At 42.9% G+C, this 17,568-nt stretch overlaps 1 protein-coding gene across 1 annotated transcript in view; it reads right to left on the bottom strand.

The window, feature by feature from the left end:
• Positions 1 to 17,254, bottom strand: part of prdm1a (PR domain containing 1a, with ZNF domain) — a 106,175-nt gene extending 88,921 nt beyond the window's left edge. Inside the window, exons 1-2 of the mRNA XM_063073112.1 lie at positions 17,178 to 17,254; positions 14,803 to 14,891 (exon numbers count right to left, since the gene is read on the bottom strand). The gene's annotated coding sequence lies outside the window, so the exon portion shown is untranslated. The remainder of the gene's footprint in view (positions 1 to 14,802; positions 14,892 to 17,177) is intronic.
• Positions 17,255 to 17,568: the final 314 nt, after the last annotated feature.

Genomic DNA, 17,568 nt, shown 5'->3' on the forward strand with positions numbered 1-17,568 from the left:
CCATTATAATTTTACCCCAAGACAGGCTCCTTTCCATCCCGGTAATGACATGGACAGGATGTCAGTCCTTCACTGTACGAGGGGTGATTGATAAGTCCATGGCCTATGGTAGAAGGAGATGAGTTATACCGCTCTCATTACATGCACATGCAGCTCAACACTTTGAGTGAAAATGCAGAAAGTCTGAAGTTTCTCCTTATCTCCTTCTACTTTAGGTCACAAACTTATCAATCACCCCTGCTGTAGACCACTTTCTGGAGGTCCAAGACGCCGACTTCTACAAAGAAGGGATCTGTATGCTCCACGACCGCTGGACTAAGTGTGTAAATGTAGGAAAAATAAATGTGCTAGGTTTTCTAAAATTGACTCCTTCTACCTTAAGCCACAAACTTATCAATCACCCCTCATATATGAGTATATGTGACAACAACATGTGGCACTATCTGTGCGGAGTAAGCATGTTCTCTAGAGATTGCAAGGATTTCCCCCCAGCTGTGCTGGCTTCCTCCTGCACGTGAAAGATGTGCTGGTTGGCTAGTTCAGTAGCTATTGTATATGTGGGTGGCAGGGTGGAGATGCATCTCTACCAAAGGAGGTGTAAGGTGCTTCCTCCCTCCTCTAGCCTGCAGGCCACCCTTGGGAAAGGTGTAGCACCTGCTTTGCCCCTTCATCAGGGCCATGTGAGCAGGTGGTAGATGGTCATATGAGCAGTTGGTGTGGTATCACAATTCCTGGTTTTGCAACCACTGATGAACTGAAGAGTATTGATAATGGCTGGGCCTACCCATTTTTGTAAAGATGCTGTCCAGCAGAAGGCAACGGCAAAGCTTTCCTGTAGAAAATTGGCGAAAAACAATCACGGCCATGGAAAGACCATGATCGCCCACGACATGTGACTAGTACATAATGAATGAACAAGCAATGGTAATGGAACTGCAGAGCTCGCAGCTAATGAGAGAGAGAATGGATTACAGAGAAATAGGTGGGGGATGGGATGGATGGAAATGCTCAGAGGATTGGTGTTAACTTGTTGGGTAGAATGACTTCGAAAGAGAAAAGAGAACGCATGGCATGCCTGCCTGCCCCCTTAGTGATGAGATTTATTTGTGGAAACAGAGCTCCTCCCATTCCAATTATGATCATATTATCCCTTGACACATACTCTGTGGTGACATCACGTGTAAGAACGTAATTGGGCAGAGTTCTGAGCATGCGCAGAAATGAGAGAATGATCAAGAAACTTGTATAGTGGAAATGTGGCTGCTGGTTGCTGCTGTAAATAAAAGTTCTAGTTCTTATTCTTTCAGAATATGGTTTGTTCTTAGTAACCCACGGTACGTATAAAGAACACAACATGGTGCCAGAAGTGGGATACTCCACCATGATGTGTGTGACCCCCAAGAGATTCCTTCCAATTCCATTCTTTTTGTCTTGGGTCCTTCTCCCAGTAGGGTGTAGACCATTGATGAGCTCTTGCCCTCAACTTCTTTCTGAGCTAGTTTCTCAAGGGTGGAACAGGAGTGAACCCATCGTCTAATTTCAGCATGGACATCTCTCCTTCACGTGTCCTTTGGACATCCCTTTTCCCCTTTCTCCTTGGGGATTTCATTTTAATGTCTGTCCAGTGATGTTGTTGGTTGGCTTCCTCAAGGTGTGGCCAAATCACTCCATGTCCTTTTATGTGTTTGTATCTCTGAATTCCTGGTTGGTGCTTTCCCCACAGTGCCTGGTTGGTTACTTTGTCAGTCCATCAAATGTTTAGGATTCTCAGTCACTGGTTGATGAAAACCTGCTAGTTTTGTAGTGTCTTCTTTGTTGTTCTCCAGATTTCAGAGCCATACAGGAGCACTGTTTTAACATTGAGTTGAAGATTCCGATTTTGGTTTTCCAATTCCATTCATGAAGGTGTTATTCCAAAGTGCAGACCTCTCTCAATGCTCCCCCCGCACCCCATCTTCCAAGAGACAGAATGCCACTTTGACCAGTTATTGTCCTGTAGGCATGCTGCAATTAGCAGAGGTTAGAAGGTCAGCTACAAACATTAAACAGCACCTATTGTTCCCTTCAGGTAGAAGGAGCTACAGGTACTTACTCCAGGACGCTCTGAATTTAAATGCTATTTGCAGCAGCCTACGTCTTCGGTACAACTGTTTTCGACGCAAGGTGAGACTCCTCAAAAATAAGTGAATACAGAAATCTGTGTGTCCCCATGTACCGCCACCTCCAGCACAGTTTAACATTCAGTAGATGGTTCAAGTGATTCAGGGTCATCAGCAATTTCCACAACCTAGTCTTATTCTCCTTTGCTCCCCAAACATCCTGCACATTCAACAGTGCCACTGAATAACAGCCAAAGAGTCAGACAGCAGAGTTTTAACTCTATGTTGCTAGCTCAGTTCTACTTCATTTTATTCCACATATAAATACAGATCAGGGTCTCATGCCAATGCTTCTCAGCCAAAGCCAAAATACAGTAAAATTGTACCATTGCGACTCATCCCAGCAGGGGTTGAATGCAGTGTTTCTACAAATTCCCTTTTACTCCCCCTAACAATTTGTTGACGGAATAAGATGTTGTTGGGGACACTGGCACTTATCCTCAACCTGAATTCTCCCTGCATTGAGGAGGTAGTTGACAGTGAACCACTTTGCCCCCATCAGCTGATATCAGGAACCATCCACATATCCAAGTCAGTTCCCAATGAAGGAGACAGACTTCATTTGAAGTTCGTAGTTCAGCAGTGAGCAGCAGTGACTTATGTTTCCTCTCAACCCCACCACCCTTGCATCTGATCTGCATTCATTGTTGTACGTAAGATAACTGGAGTGCTGACACAGGAGAGTACTTTTCAATCTTAAGTGAATGCATCACCATTTCTGTCTCCCTGGCCGGATGAATGAACAATCTTTTTCTTCAATTAACATTTTTTTTCCTGAACCATTTAAGTGACCAGCAACTTCAACTTGTAAATGAAAGGGTCCCAAGTCCATCTCAAGGGAATAGATAATGGTGAAAGTTCTGAGTTAAAGTGGATATATTAGAACATAGGATAGTACAGCACAGGAAGAGGCCTGGTTGTCCAGAACATCTGTGCCAAGCATGAAACCAAATTAAACTGCCTGCAGTTGGACCATATCCTTCCATTCCCTAAATATTCATTGTCTATCTAAAAACCCCTTCAATGTCACTGTCATACTTTGCCAGAATAGTCCCTTTAAACATTTCCCTCTTGTCTTAAACCTATGCCATCTAGGAGAAAGATTCTGGGTGCCTGCTCCTATCTCTGCTTCAGATAATTTTATAAACCTCTATTATGTCTGCTCTCAGTCTTTGACAGTTCAGAGAGTCCAAGTTTGTCCAACTTCTCCTTATAACAAGTACCCTTTACTCCAGGCAGAATTCTGCTAAACCTCTTCTAAACCCTTCATTCTCTTCCTGTGTGGGTGACTAGAACTGCCTGCAATACTCCAAGCGTGGATTAATCAAACTCTTATAAAACCACATCATAATTTTGTAACTTTTATTCTGTTGCCTTGTAATTGCCACTTTTTGAATGGACCTGGATGCCAATATCTATCTATACCAGATTCCCAAGCTTGTTTTATGCCATGGACCCCTGCCATTAACCAAGGATCCACAGACCCCAGGTTGAGAATGCACATTAATGTGATTAAGGTCCCTTCTAATAACTGTACACTTTTTCCTCACAGTTCCTCTCCCGAAGTGTAACACCTTACATTTGACTGGATTAAACTCCATCTGTCATTTATTGGCCCATAAGTGTAACCGGTTGATCTTTTCCTATATCCTTTAACATACTTCACTTCCCAAAACTCTAGCATCTGCAGACCTACTAACCACTCCAACTACATTTTAATCCAAGTTGCTTACAAACATCGGAAACGACAGAGGTCCAATCATGACAACCACCGAAAGTCACAAAGCTCCAACCAGAATGCCTTTCCATGGTAGCCAGGATTTGTGCACTTGCTCATGATCCAGTAACCACAGCAAAGGCTGGGACGCAGCACAAATGCTTCTCATTAGTAAATAATGTCTTGATTGAAATATCCCACAAGCAAATAATTAGTTTCAGCAAATTCCGGGAGGTTAACTGACAAATAGACAAGTTGTAATGGGAAGAGAGGAACTGTGTGTGGATGAAATCACTAAGTCATATTCAACTTATACCTAGTCTACCAAGTGATATGGAGCACAAACACAGCATTTCAAGCTGTGATACAAATATCATTGAATGATTAAATGGATTTAAGGGCCTAAATGGTTTGAAATTGCTGATATTACAATCTTATCACACAATGTATAACAAAAGAACATAAGAAGATAGGAACAGCAGTAAGCCACTCAGCCCCTTGAGTTTGCCCTTGTCAATCAACATTGCCAACATTCCCCAGATCTCATTCATCTTCTGGGATGGCTTCTCATGCCCTGAATCCCAGATGTTTCTCTTTAAATGTCCCGAGTGATCTAGTCTCCAGAATCCTCAGGGGTAAAGAATTCCAGTGATTCAAAACCCTTTGCAAGAAGAAATTCCTGTGCACCTCAGTCTTGAACGAACTCCCCTTAATCCGACACAGTATCTATGAAAATTAGCCAATAACCATTCCCTTTGACGTAGAGCATTGCAATTTTTAAAAAAAATGGCATGGTCTAAACTTAGGATCAATTCCTGGAACTGGAGAGATGAACAAATTTGTGACAATTTACTGAAATCTGGAGAGTCATCCGATTTCAGTGATCACGACAGTTCCAGTTAGAAAGTCAAGTGACTGTGCAAACAATCACTTTGATTAATTTAATAGAAAACACACATATGCAAAGAAAAATACTGGCAAGCCCGTGCACTGTGTCAGTTTGCTCAGGGGAAGAATATTGATTGCAGCACTCTATGATATTGTTTTGTAGCGACCGAAAAAGACTTTTTCCACCTTCCTACCACTCTCCCAGCCAACAAAAGACTACAAGGTACGCCACCCCCCCACCCATAAGAGTAAGGCGGGTCACATGGTATATGGTTGTCTGTAAACAAAAAGTAGAAACTTTGGTCTGCGGCTTCAAAACTCAAGAGAAAAATGCGACTGTCTGAAGGGTGCCAGGTTGTTCAGTATTGTATCACACAGAGAGATATTGTTCTGGATTCAAACACAGGACAGTCTCCAGGTACATATAGTCTCTGCAACGATCCTTAAACAAACCAAAACATGGACTGTTCATTAGCGCTGACGCTGGAGTCCGGTTTTATGTTTAGTTAACCACACTTGAAAAGTAAGAGGGCATACTATGTAGTCAAACAAGCTGGAAAATATAAATGGCTCTCATGTCTTGCGGGGGCTTGTTTGTTGAACTTTTAAAATGACACCAACAATTACTACAACTTGAATTTGAATGTCAAACATGAAAAACATAGAAACACCCAACTCTGAAGGCGAATGTTTTCAGATTCTGCCAAAAGGAATCATTCAACATACCAGGTAGTATTTCAGCCCATCTTCCCTGTGCTAGCCCTTTGAAAAAGAACATTACAATTTACCCCACACCCTCAACATTTGCCCAGAGCCCAGGAATTTTTTTCTTTAAAGGCGTAACTGTTTAGGAGGTCTCTTGCGCCACTCACCCTGATGACTTGATTGCAGAAAGGTCGCCTGATAAGTAACTGAACCATATGACTGAGGAATGCACTGGGTACAATCTCTGAGCTGTGCTGACTTCGCTGGTCTCAGGCAAGGCTCCTCGTGGCCTCTTGTAGTTAGAATGCGGAAAGAACAAAAGTCAACCTGGGCCCTTCCTCCAAACTGCTACCCGGTACTGCCAGCTGGAATAGGCAGAAAAAGGGGCAAGGATATTATATTTTCCTTTGTTTTACCATCAGGAAGATGGTTTGTTGAACGCTTTAAAGCTCCACTGTTTTGCCATTCAAACTGCTCCTTGCATAGGCTAAACCAAGTTTTTTTTGAAAAAACACACTCTAAGGTTTCTGTTCTTAAAGGTGAACTTCAAGTCTGGTCCCTTCTGCAACACACTCCAACCCCCAGCTTCTGAACCTGTTAACAACGCTGCCAGCATGCTAGCAACCAGCCTCAGCTTCCATCTAAATTCCATTGCTGTGAGTATTCATCCACAAGCTAACATCAACAGCAAGGCTTGTAACTGTCTGGCTATGTTATCTGGTGTAGCTCCCACCTGTCTCCTATAATGGGAGCAACTAAACAATTCATTACCTCAACTAACACCACACCGCCGATTTCCAGAATGGCCACTTCCCTTTAGTCATTCACCCCTTGATCCAACCTGCATACCCTTAATTACTACATCCGTACAACAACACTATGATCATTTTGCACTGCAATCAACTTGGTTTATGTTGTTCTAATTGTGTTCATTCTTGTATTTTTAAATACTTTATGTTTAATTTGATGTTTTTCTTGTAAACGTTCTGCCTCTCATGCTGCTGCATCTGTGATTGCATGTACTTGTGCATATGACAACAAACCCCACGTTAACTTCAACCATCTCTCACTCACCCACTTCCTCACACAGAGATTCTTTTACATGAACATCCTGGCACATCTTGGCCAACACTTACACGCTCAGGTAACACGATCTGAATTTTTTCCATCAGAGTAATATTTTTGAGACACAGAGGTCTTGGGAGGAACAAGTGACTTTGGCTCTCTGATGACAGAGATTCCCTCCTCTCATTTCTGGCTCTGTTGTAGGCTGATAGAGAGAGATTGATTGTTGTGACTAGTCAACAATTATATTAATTCTATAGCACATAGCAACCCAGCTGGTGGGAGGTAAATTGAATGGACTTGGTCTCATTTCACCCAATAATTTCCACGTTCCAGCACTGATGAGAACCTTTAATTCTCGAAGCTGACATCACGTACCAACACACCTAAGATTATTAGACCATAAGGCATAGTAGCAGAATTAAGCCATTCAGTCCATTGAGTCTGCTCCACTATTTCATCATGGCCAATCATTTTCCCTCTCAACCCCATTCTTCTGCCTTCTCCCTGTAACCTTTCATGCCCTGTCTAATCAAGTACCTATCAACTTCTTCCTTAAATGCCTGGACTCCACAGTTGCCTTGGCAATGAATTCCACAGATTCACACCCTCTGGTTAAAGAAATTCTTCCTCTTCTCCATTCTAAATGGATGTCCCTCTAATCTGAGGTTGTGCCCTCTTGTCCTAGACTCCTCCATGACAGGAAATATCCTCTCCACATCCACTCAATCTAGGCCTTTCAATTTCTGACAGATTTCAAATGAGATCCCCCTCATTCTTCTAAATTCCAGCAAGCACATGCCCATAGCCATCAAACACTCTTCATATGATAAGACCTTCATACCCAAAATCATTCTCGTGAACCTCCTTCGAACCCTCTCCAATGTCAGCATATCCTTTCTTAAATAAGGGGCTCAAAGCCGTTCACAATATTCCAAGTGAGGCCTTGCCAGTGCCTTATAAAGGCTAAGCATTACACTCCTGCTGTTATATTCCAGTCCTCTTGAAATAAATGCCAACATTGTATTTGCCTTCCTCACCACTGACTCAGCCAGCAAATGAACCTTTAGGGAATCCTGCACGAGGACTCCCAAGTCCCTTTGCACCTCACATTTTTTAAAACTTTCTCCCTGTTTAGAAAATAGCCTACACTTTTATTCCTTCTATCAAAGTGCATGAGCACACACTTCCCAGCACTGCATTTCCATTTGCCACTTCTTTGCCCATTCTCCCAATATGTCAAAATTCTTCTTTAGGCTCCCTGCATCCTCAATCCTATCTGCCTCTCCAGTTAACTTTGTATCGTCTGCAAACTTGGCCACAAAGCCAACAATTCCATTACGCAAACCACTGACATATAATGCAAGAAGAAGCGGTCCCAACACAACACCTTGTGGAACACCAGCCAATCAGTAAAGGCTCTGTTTATTCCAACTCTCTGCTTCCTGGCAATCCTGTCTATGCTACTATCTTTCCAGTAACATGATGGACTCTTATCTTGTTAAACAGCCTCATGTGTGACAGCTTTCTGAAAATCCAAGTACACAACATCCACCGATTCTCCTTTTTCTATCCTGCTTGTTATTTTCTCAAAGAATTGCAATAGATTTATTTTCTATAGAATGGATGTTCAATTCCAATGATGTGGCAACGCTTGTGCCAATTTCTCAACAAGAAACATTAACAATGGGCTTTAAGGATTATCACAAGAAACTCGATCTTGAGCAACAAGGATTTGCTAGCCATATAGCCGTTACAATATGACTCATTCCCCATTACTCTGAATTAGCTAAAACTAACATTTGGATAATAATTTATTGGATGCCCTGGGGCCATGCTGCTAGCTGTTATAATATGTACTGAATAATTTACTTCATAATTCTATACTGTGATGTGTCATGGGATCATGGAAATTTACGGCACAGGATGTTCCCAATTGGTTGTACCAGCCAAAATAAAAGCTGCTCATGACTAATCTATGGTTTAGAAGTCACAGTACCTCAAGTTCTCATCCAGATATTTGTTATTCCTGCCTCCACCACTCTTCCTGGCAATGAGCTCCAAACCTCCACTGTCCTCCAAGCAAGGACCATTTTCTCCAAATTCCCTCCAAATTTTTCTACCAATTAACTTAAATCAATTCTGGACAGCTTTTTTTTAAAAAAAGGAAGGCAAGTCATTCCCACGTGTTGACTGAGAAATTATTGACTCAAACTAAAATGCAGAGCCATTACAAAAATACCAAACTTTCTCAAGAGGAAAGGAACTGTTAGGAAATGAATGTCCTGAAACAACTCACGTATGCAGCTAGTCAGAGCTTCCTAGAGATCTGTACCACTAGAATTCCAGGCATTCCTGAAGAGCTGCCAGGGGAGCTCTATAAAAACGTTTCGTCTTTCTGACCCCCTTACAACCACCTGGATGACTAGGGAGAGAGGCAACTTTTTTTCCACTCCTGTTTGCCTTATACAGACATGTCAATTGATTCACCCAAAATAAACCCGGCCGCCCCTCCCACTGATCTAAGCAGTCCCCTTGACCTATGCTCAGCTGAAGATGCTGTAAGCTTTCCGCCACCCCACACACGTGTCAAATCACCCGGCACAGCAGGCGAGGTAATGCATTGATGACTCCACAGAGCCTGGCAAGGAGAGGTATCCTCGACCATAAATAATTACTGGGAAGCAAATGTTTATCTAACTTAACGTGACAGAAAGGGTGACAGCAGGAGAAAGAGCCGGGGCGGGGGGGGGGGTGGGGTGGGCAGATGTGCCAACTTAAGAACAGTTGCCAGCAACTAGATCCATTTCTTCACAATGGGGAAAGGTATCAGTAACACAGAAGGCCATAAATATTTAACATTGTGTTTGTCTTGGCTAGACTAAAGGACTGAAAATAATGACCTGTATAATTCCATCCACCTACCTCCCATCACCACACCAAAAGGGGAAACTACACCAGTGAATGAAGAAAATTAACTTTCCCTAAGTAAAAAAAAAGTTGTCAGGAGCCTGTCAAAACAAGTTGTGCACAGCTTCCAACAAAACTCCACAGGATTTTGACTTCATTATCTGGAAGCAATTAGTAGTACGAGCAGCACACTAATTAATTTATTGTGTACAACTGGAATGTGATAAGGGTGGACGGAAACCAGTAACAGGTTTTGCTGTGCGCTCCAGGTCCTGAGCCAAACTACACAGCTCAGTACATCCTTATGGTGTTGGGGATGGCTGAGAAACTACCACTGCTGCTAAGCAAGTGTTTTCTGGATTACCAGGCAACGGATAGATTCCATTTTGATTCAATTCGCTTTCTACTCCCTGTCATCTTGAATAAATTAGATCATCTGCTGTCAATCTCGAGCCAGGTAATGGCAAAATTAAACTTAATGCAAAAATATATACATGACCCTGCAATGTTATCGGCTGGTGCATCAATGGGAATCTGCAAATTTCCCAATAACTTCCTTGTATCACACAAAATTTGAACAAAGCTGTGAATTCTCAAGTAAAATAGATCAATAACAAAGTGAGTGGCAGATTAAGTGAGGGTGGTTTTCCGTTGCCACATAAGCGGGATTCAGTCCATTCTGTAAGGATCATATTCAGTTTTACAGAAGCTCAGAATTTCTAAGTAGCTTTGCTGCTCACCGATCACTCTCACTGCAAACACCAATGACATTGGAGCAGGTGTGTTAAACTAATGCAGCTCCTGATCATCCTTGGCAAGACGGCACCGAGGGGGTCCCAGCTGAAGTCACGCAGCTCTCCTGATAAATTTGCTTCTTTGCACAAAATTGGAGAGCATGGTCAGCTCGGGTCTTTATCCTGGATTGGTAATCCAGCAAACCTGCTTCACATGAAGCCAAGATGTTGTGTTTGAACTGAAAGGGCTGACAGAGAATGGAGAGACTGGGGCACAGGTACTACTGCCTACACTCTACCTGTAGGGCTCACGTGATTGTGCTGAGGAATTAAGCAAGGATTGGTTCAGCAGAGGGTGGGCAATTTTTTTTGTGTGTGGGCAAACAATGACTACTGGGTTACATGAGATGATGTGTTAGGCAATACAGTACAAGGATAAGGTCTTCAGCTCTTCAGCTAACCATACAAACTAATCCCACCTGCTTGTAAGGATGCTGACATTATTAAACTTGTTCAGAATGCAAGCTGGGCAACTGATCTGTAAAGGGACACAGGCAAGATTCTTGATTAACCAAGAATGTGGTAAAGTGTAAGTGGAGGAGAAACTGAAAATAGGAGGAACTGGGAAATGCTGACACTCAGAGACCAAGCAGAGGTATTTTGTATTTAGTAATCGTCAAGTCGTGCCCAGGGAACAGCATGAATCATGAGTATGTACAAGTAATTTGAAAATCAAGTGTTATGCTTTATTAGAAAGGGGTTAAGTTTTTGAGAAAAAAGCATTTAATGCATTTGGAAAAACCGCTAGAGAATACTATGTCTCAACTCACAGAAATATATCTGAATTTGTTAAATTGCAAAGATTTATTAAAGTGATTCAAGGAAAAGGGGGGTGATTTTTCAATGAGACAAATTGAGTAAAATATGGTATATATTCTTTAAAATTTAGAAGAATGAGCAAGGACCTGCTAGAATGGGCACTGACAGGACGGTTCATTGTCTGGGTCATTAACAACCAGAGATCGCAGTCTCAGAATGAGCGTTAACTACTCAGAAACAAATTCCAAGAGACGCTTATTCAGTTAAAGGGTGGGATTCTCTACCTGCAAAGGCTGTGAATACTCCAGTTATGTTCCAGACTTAGACTGATAGTACTGAGGCAATTGGGTGACACGAGCTCATGGGACCAGAAAATCAGAATCAGAATGAATATCACCAGCATATGCCATGAAATTTGTTAACTTTACAGCAGCAATACAATGAAATACATGATAAACATAGACACTGAGTTACATGAAGTGGATATATTTTAACTTAATGATTTAAAAAAATAAGTAGTGCAAAAACACAGAAATTTTTAAAAAGTAGTGATGTTCATGGGTTCAATGTCCATTTAGAAGTTGGATGGCAGAGGGGAAGAAGCTGTTCCTGAATTGCTGAGTGTGTGCCTTCAGGCTTCTGTACATCCTTCCTGATGGTAAGTATGAAGAGGGCAAGTTCTGGGAGGTAGGGATCTTTAAAGATGGACGCTGCCTTCTTAAGGCACCACTCCTTGAAGATATCTTGGATACTATTGAAACTAGTATCCATGATGGACCAGACTAATTTTACAAGTTTCTGAAGCTGATTTGGAGGAGTATGGTTATGCCATTGATTTTTAGAGCAAACCAACATGGCAAAATTGCATCTCTTGCTCCTATTTCTTCCATTTTCTGAGAACGTCAGGTTTCCCTACAGTTATTAAAGCTTATGGAGATCTTGCATGTAAGCCAGCACTAAATCCATCACAGCAAAGCTTGAAGCTTGCAGCAGATCCTTCTGACTCCTGTTGCTTGAAAACACTGGAAGTCAGCTTCATTCTTCCTTGCTGGAGACAATGTTTGAGCCCATAACACTAATCATGCTTAAGGAACAAAATTTGCATTAATGGGCTTGCTGTTCCAAAAAACTCTGAACTAATCATGTGGTGTACTGGCACGTAAACTAGTTACTATATTTAATCCAGAGCGCCGGTGTGCACAGAACCTGAGGGAAGACAAGGCAAGGACTATTGACTAGTAGGTTCTGAACCCTCATGACACTTGTGGTAGTTTCTCTTTAACTTTGCTCTCATTTGTGTACAAATTCTCTGAGCCACACCTTAACTAATGTTAAATGAAATCTTATCCACCTTATCCAGCCTCCTTCCCTCTACTCATAAAGACAATTAAATCCCTCCTCAGCAGCCTCCTCTATTCTGAAGAAAGCAATCTCACTATATCCAGTTTCAGCTAAAATTACCTTGAGCTAAGTTTCTCTAATACCAACCAAATTCTTTGTAATTTTTCTCTTTGAAACAACCATTTTCTTCCTGCAATGTGGTGATGAGAAATATTAGCTGTGGCCTAATTAATAGTGTATATAATTCTAACATCTTTTCCCAGCTCTTACAATCAAAGACAAGAAAGGAACTTGTACTCTTCAAGAATCCAGAAGATCACTGTTATTTCTACTCTGAACATGTCCCTCTACCCCAATCACACTTCTCCAGGCAATCCATTTGGATGCTTTCCTATTCACCCGGCCTGTCCACTGGTATTTTTCTGCAACTCATTATTTGAACCACTTGGCCATTTCTTGCTACATTTGCAGCACTTCCAGATGTTGAAACTCCTGACAACCACATCCTTTGCTCATGGTCACTCAGCCAATATTGTATTTGAAGCCACGTTTGGTTTCCATTAACTTTTACTTTTCTGGCCAGTTTTCCTTGAGAACTCCTTTCCACAATTGTGGTAGGTGCCACATTCAACCCTGGTCTTACTTCCTGAGTTAAAGAATCTAGTTACAAGGTATCACAATTGGACTCAATAGTTGTTGTAAAAGAGGACCCAGTTTCTAGAATCCTGACCAGTTCAATTACCTTGGGTAGGAGCGCCTGCATAAGAGCTGGGCTAGATCAGGGTATGGTGTCCTTTCCAGAGGATTGGCTTGCCAGCATAGCCAGGGGTCGAGACAGAATCAGTCACTAAGGTCAAGTACTAGCTAATGTCTTGTTCAGCCTTGGAGAATAAGGCCATGAATGGTTGAAGGTTGAGTACAGGGTGCTGTTGAGATGGTTGTGGCAAATGAAGGCTTTCAGCTTCTGCTCTCATCCACTTTGTTGGAAATGTTTTGGGACAGCAGGAGTGATATTGGACCTCACTCACCCATGGTCCTCTGTTGAGTAACACTGTAGCCCTCACTTTTCCCCATTGCTTTGTGCCTATCCCATTCCTCTTTTCAACTACAAGTCAAATTTCTAACATATAACCCCTTTCTTGGTTGAAAGAACAATTTAAAAATTGCTGATACGGGTGCACTGGTTAGAAAAAGCTTCTTCCACGATCACTCATTACTTTAAAATTGTGCTCAAGTCCTTGTCACAACCTGGGAATGGCATCGCATTAACCCTATCCACACCGCCCGCCCCCCATCCCCAGCAACAAATCTCCTCCCAGTCCTCTCTGCTCCAAGGATAACAAACCCCAGCTTCTCCTTTCTCGCCGAAATTCTTCATTCTTCCAAACAGGCCATTTAATGTGACCAACACCAAACATTTCAGCGAACTCACCAGTGTGCTGTCTGGCACCTCGCCTTGGACTGGCCAGGGATCGGTGTATGACTCTAAAAATACCAAATGAAGACAGACCTCTGAGGGGAACCCTCCTCAGAGCAACTAAAGCCCGTCTCAGGCGGATTTTCTCATTTCCCCCCCAATGCTAATTGTTCATCCAAGCTACAAGCCTCGATTAAAAGGGGACTCGGTTATTTGCCCTCTCTGTGGCTTCCAGCAGATTAACACATCTCGAAAATATGAGGTTCAGTTTCCTGCCCCGCCCCCTACACATTCGTTCAAATCCTTACTCCGAAAGACAAATCTCTTCCGATCCGTGACAGCCTTACACGAAGCCCACGCCGAAAGCGTCGGAGATTTGATCTAAAATTCCATTGGCGAGACAGAAACAGAAAATCCTGGGGATAAATTGAGTCCACGTAGCAGTGGTTAGCGGGAAGACGTTCACTGCAAGCTTCGCCGTTAACCGAGCTGCTTCTGGCTTCAGCAATTTTCCCCACCTCACCCCCTCCAGTCGGGGCAAGAGTTATTCTAGAACAATTCTGTGTATCTACACCCACTCTGTATGCAGAGAGAGATTTCTAAAATGCGAAACTTCAAGCGGCGCAAGTACCCTTTCTTTTAACCCCCCCCCCCCCACCCCTTCTCACCCGGAGGACAAAATTGATATCTGGTTCCAAGATTGTTCCCGGTTTCCAGCTGAGTCTTTGTAAAGCGCCCAGACCCTTGCACGCCCTTTGCTTGCAAGCCCAATAGAGTCGGTGCGGCCATCAGACCCATCGTTCCCCAGCTCCCAATCAGTCGCACCTTTATTACTGAGAATAATTTCTCGAAGCTGGACCGCCAGGAAGGGCAGAGGAGAAACACTAATGTTCATACTACCGTAAGAATTCAAATAAAATGCACCGCCTGGATCTATTTGCTTTGGTACTCTGTCAATTGCAATGGAAACTCGGTCTGTAGTTCTTTTTACACGGGCTATCCACACCAAACAACGCGGATGACGCGGCTCGCCGTGTGCGTTCCTACCTGATCTTAAGCGGCCAAGAGTTAGAGCGGTCGGGAAGCCCGTCGGGTGAGACTGGTGTCACGAGGACGCGGTCCCATGTAGTTCAAACCTGAGACGTACAAGATTTGTATAAAATACAAATTTCATTATCTACCAAATGAACAACAACCACAGCAATGGTTTTTAAAATCGGGTTTCGTTTCGGAACTCCGAGCGTGTCGGTTTGCAGACACGGACTTTCTCATTGAACTGAATGCCTTTACCTGTTGGTCGGATCGAACCATGCCTCACCTCCTCTGGTCCGCCCACTCCCACACAGGGAAGATGGGACGAAATAATTGGATCTGTTCAGGACGATCAAAGTGTCTCCGAGAGCTGATCAGCCACTGGGGTTGTTATTCCATGCGCCGTTTAAGTTATACTTTGTTTTATTATGGACAGAATCCCTCCTTGGTAATTGTTTAACCTCTCACACGTGACCCCAGGGCCAACTTCCGCCAACATTTGAGATACCCTAAGAGACCTGACATTCTTCCCCCTCTATTCTGTCCCCCCCCCACTCCTCGACCCCACCCAGTGCTCGGACTGCAAACATCCCAGAGCACCCCCCTCCCCTCCCCTCCCCCCACAGTTCACTGCGGTTAATGAACAAACAGTCCTTTTCCGAAATAGGAACTTCAATCCCCTGTCGACGCGAGGGTGGCCATTGCGTTACTGCGCCTGGGAAAGATTTCAGAACCGAAACGATGGCCCTAATGGTCTCCTTCAGTCTAATGGAAAGTAAATCGAGTTGCTAGCTCTGAAATCTGGTTGGGATGGTGGTTTTGTATTACTCGGTTTATACCCCATTCATGCTACAGTCGGCGGATATTCTACCTGCCTTGTCCATGACCAAATTGTATCACAACGAATGATTTTCCCCTCAATTCTACTCTAGCTGTAGACAACACAGAAACAAGTCCCTTCCTCCACTGTGCCTATGCCGTCCGTATCTTCTAGTCCCATTTAGCAGCACTTCAATCGTAGCCACCTATACCTTAGCGAGTTCTCATAAAGGTAGTTTATAATCCCGAGAGCATTATCTCAACTAGGCAGCTTGTTCCACCCTGGGTAAGAAAAACCCTTCTTCATCAGATCTCTTCTCCGCCTTTTTACATCAATTAAGTTAAATCTATCCCGGGAAAAAGAAACTTTTTTCAGGATGAGTTACATTCACTAATAAAGGATGATCGTTAAAGCAGCACTGTGGGATTGGGCAACAGCAGACGCGAATACCAAACTTTTGCTGAAAAGAGGTGAATAGTTTCCTTTGCCATTCCACTGAGAGGAACATGGAGATAGAGGAAAATGGATTCTATCAACGTTCAATAGATTGTAAATACTTTTAAAATGCCGGAAAGATGTGTAACTGCGAAAAATGTGACACTGGATTTTTAAAAAAGTAGTTGAACGCACTATGGAATGTATGGAAAGTTCTATATGTAGAATATTTATAACCCTCGGAAGCTATCCGCTTGGTTTGAAATATATTCAGATTTCGAAAATATCACTTTAACTCATACATCAGAAGTGACAGTAAGCTGAACGTCACCAACTAATGAATCACCAGGTTATCGCCTCTCGGGCTTCTATGCGAGATAAAACATTTTTGTTTAACTGTCCCCATCAGCCTCGACTTAAAACTGAGGAAGTCTCCCTGTCAAGTGCCAAACTCCTAAAACGAATCTTTTTTTCCCCTACGTTAAACGCATCTATTTCAGAAAAGGTGGAAGCTTCATCTTACTTTAATGGGAAGTGGCTGCTCTCAGAATAAACAGCACAGCGACTCCAAATTGCCGTCTTTCCATCAAAGTCGAATTATTTGTAAACTTTCCTCTTCCTTGCACAGAACGATCCCAGTCCAGTCGCCTCTCAGTTCCCAAGCAATCCCATATTGTAAAATAAACTCGGGCTTCGCCGCAGTGTACGAGTGGTAGAATTTTATGTCCCCACTGCTCATCTGCAGGACTGAGCTACGGTTTCGAAATGTTCTTAGAAAGATGAGGCTATGCTGCTTTTCCCCTTAATGTTGTGCAAGTTAATTTCCTGCACCTACGCGCTTTGCGCAGTGAGCAGAAAATTAGGCATATACAAATATTAAAAATAACCATTCCTGTTACATTATTCACCCACTCAAAATATTTACAGAGGTTATTTGGTAAAGACCCCCAGCGGTGTTCGGAACAAAGAGACGACTATCTCAGTCTATAGTGACTGATAATCGTATGTAGATACGACTATGCATGTAAAACAATTCAAATGACAAATTCTCCCTCTGACCGATATTTGGAGTTAATCGCTCCCCCTGCTTGCGATACGGCATATGAATGATATTGCTTAATAAGAATAGACCCACCTCGCAATGTTGAGTACTGCCGGCAGTAAGTCAAATGACGAGCTCTTTCTTAAAAGTCCTTGTTACTATGTGTGATTGATTAGTCTAGGGGGCAGTTTTCTCTTGTTTTGCCAGAGGTGAGTAACAGGTTGTTAACGATGCTCTCGATTGCACTTTATTCATTCAGGGAGGCTGAAAGAGAGAGAGAGAGAGTCTTGAATATTTTATGAGCTGGCACCACGTCTCCTTTCGGCAAGTGTTTCAGGAGATTGGTTGTTCTTGGGATTCGTCTTTGCTCGGGCTCTGCATCAGGTGTTAAAGAGACAGCTCGAGGGAGAGTAACAGCACGTGTCAGAAAACGCCGGCGTTACTAGCGAAATCCCAACCGATTCTCTATCACTTCCCTCTCTGA

This window comes from Mobula hypostoma, chromosome 2 (assembly GCF_963921235.1).
Source record: "Mobula hypostoma chromosome 2, sMobHyp1.1, whole genome shotgun sequence".
Lineage (NCBI taxonomy): Eukaryota > Metazoa > Chordata > Chondrichthyes > Myliobatiformes > Myliobatidae > Mobula > Mobula hypostoma.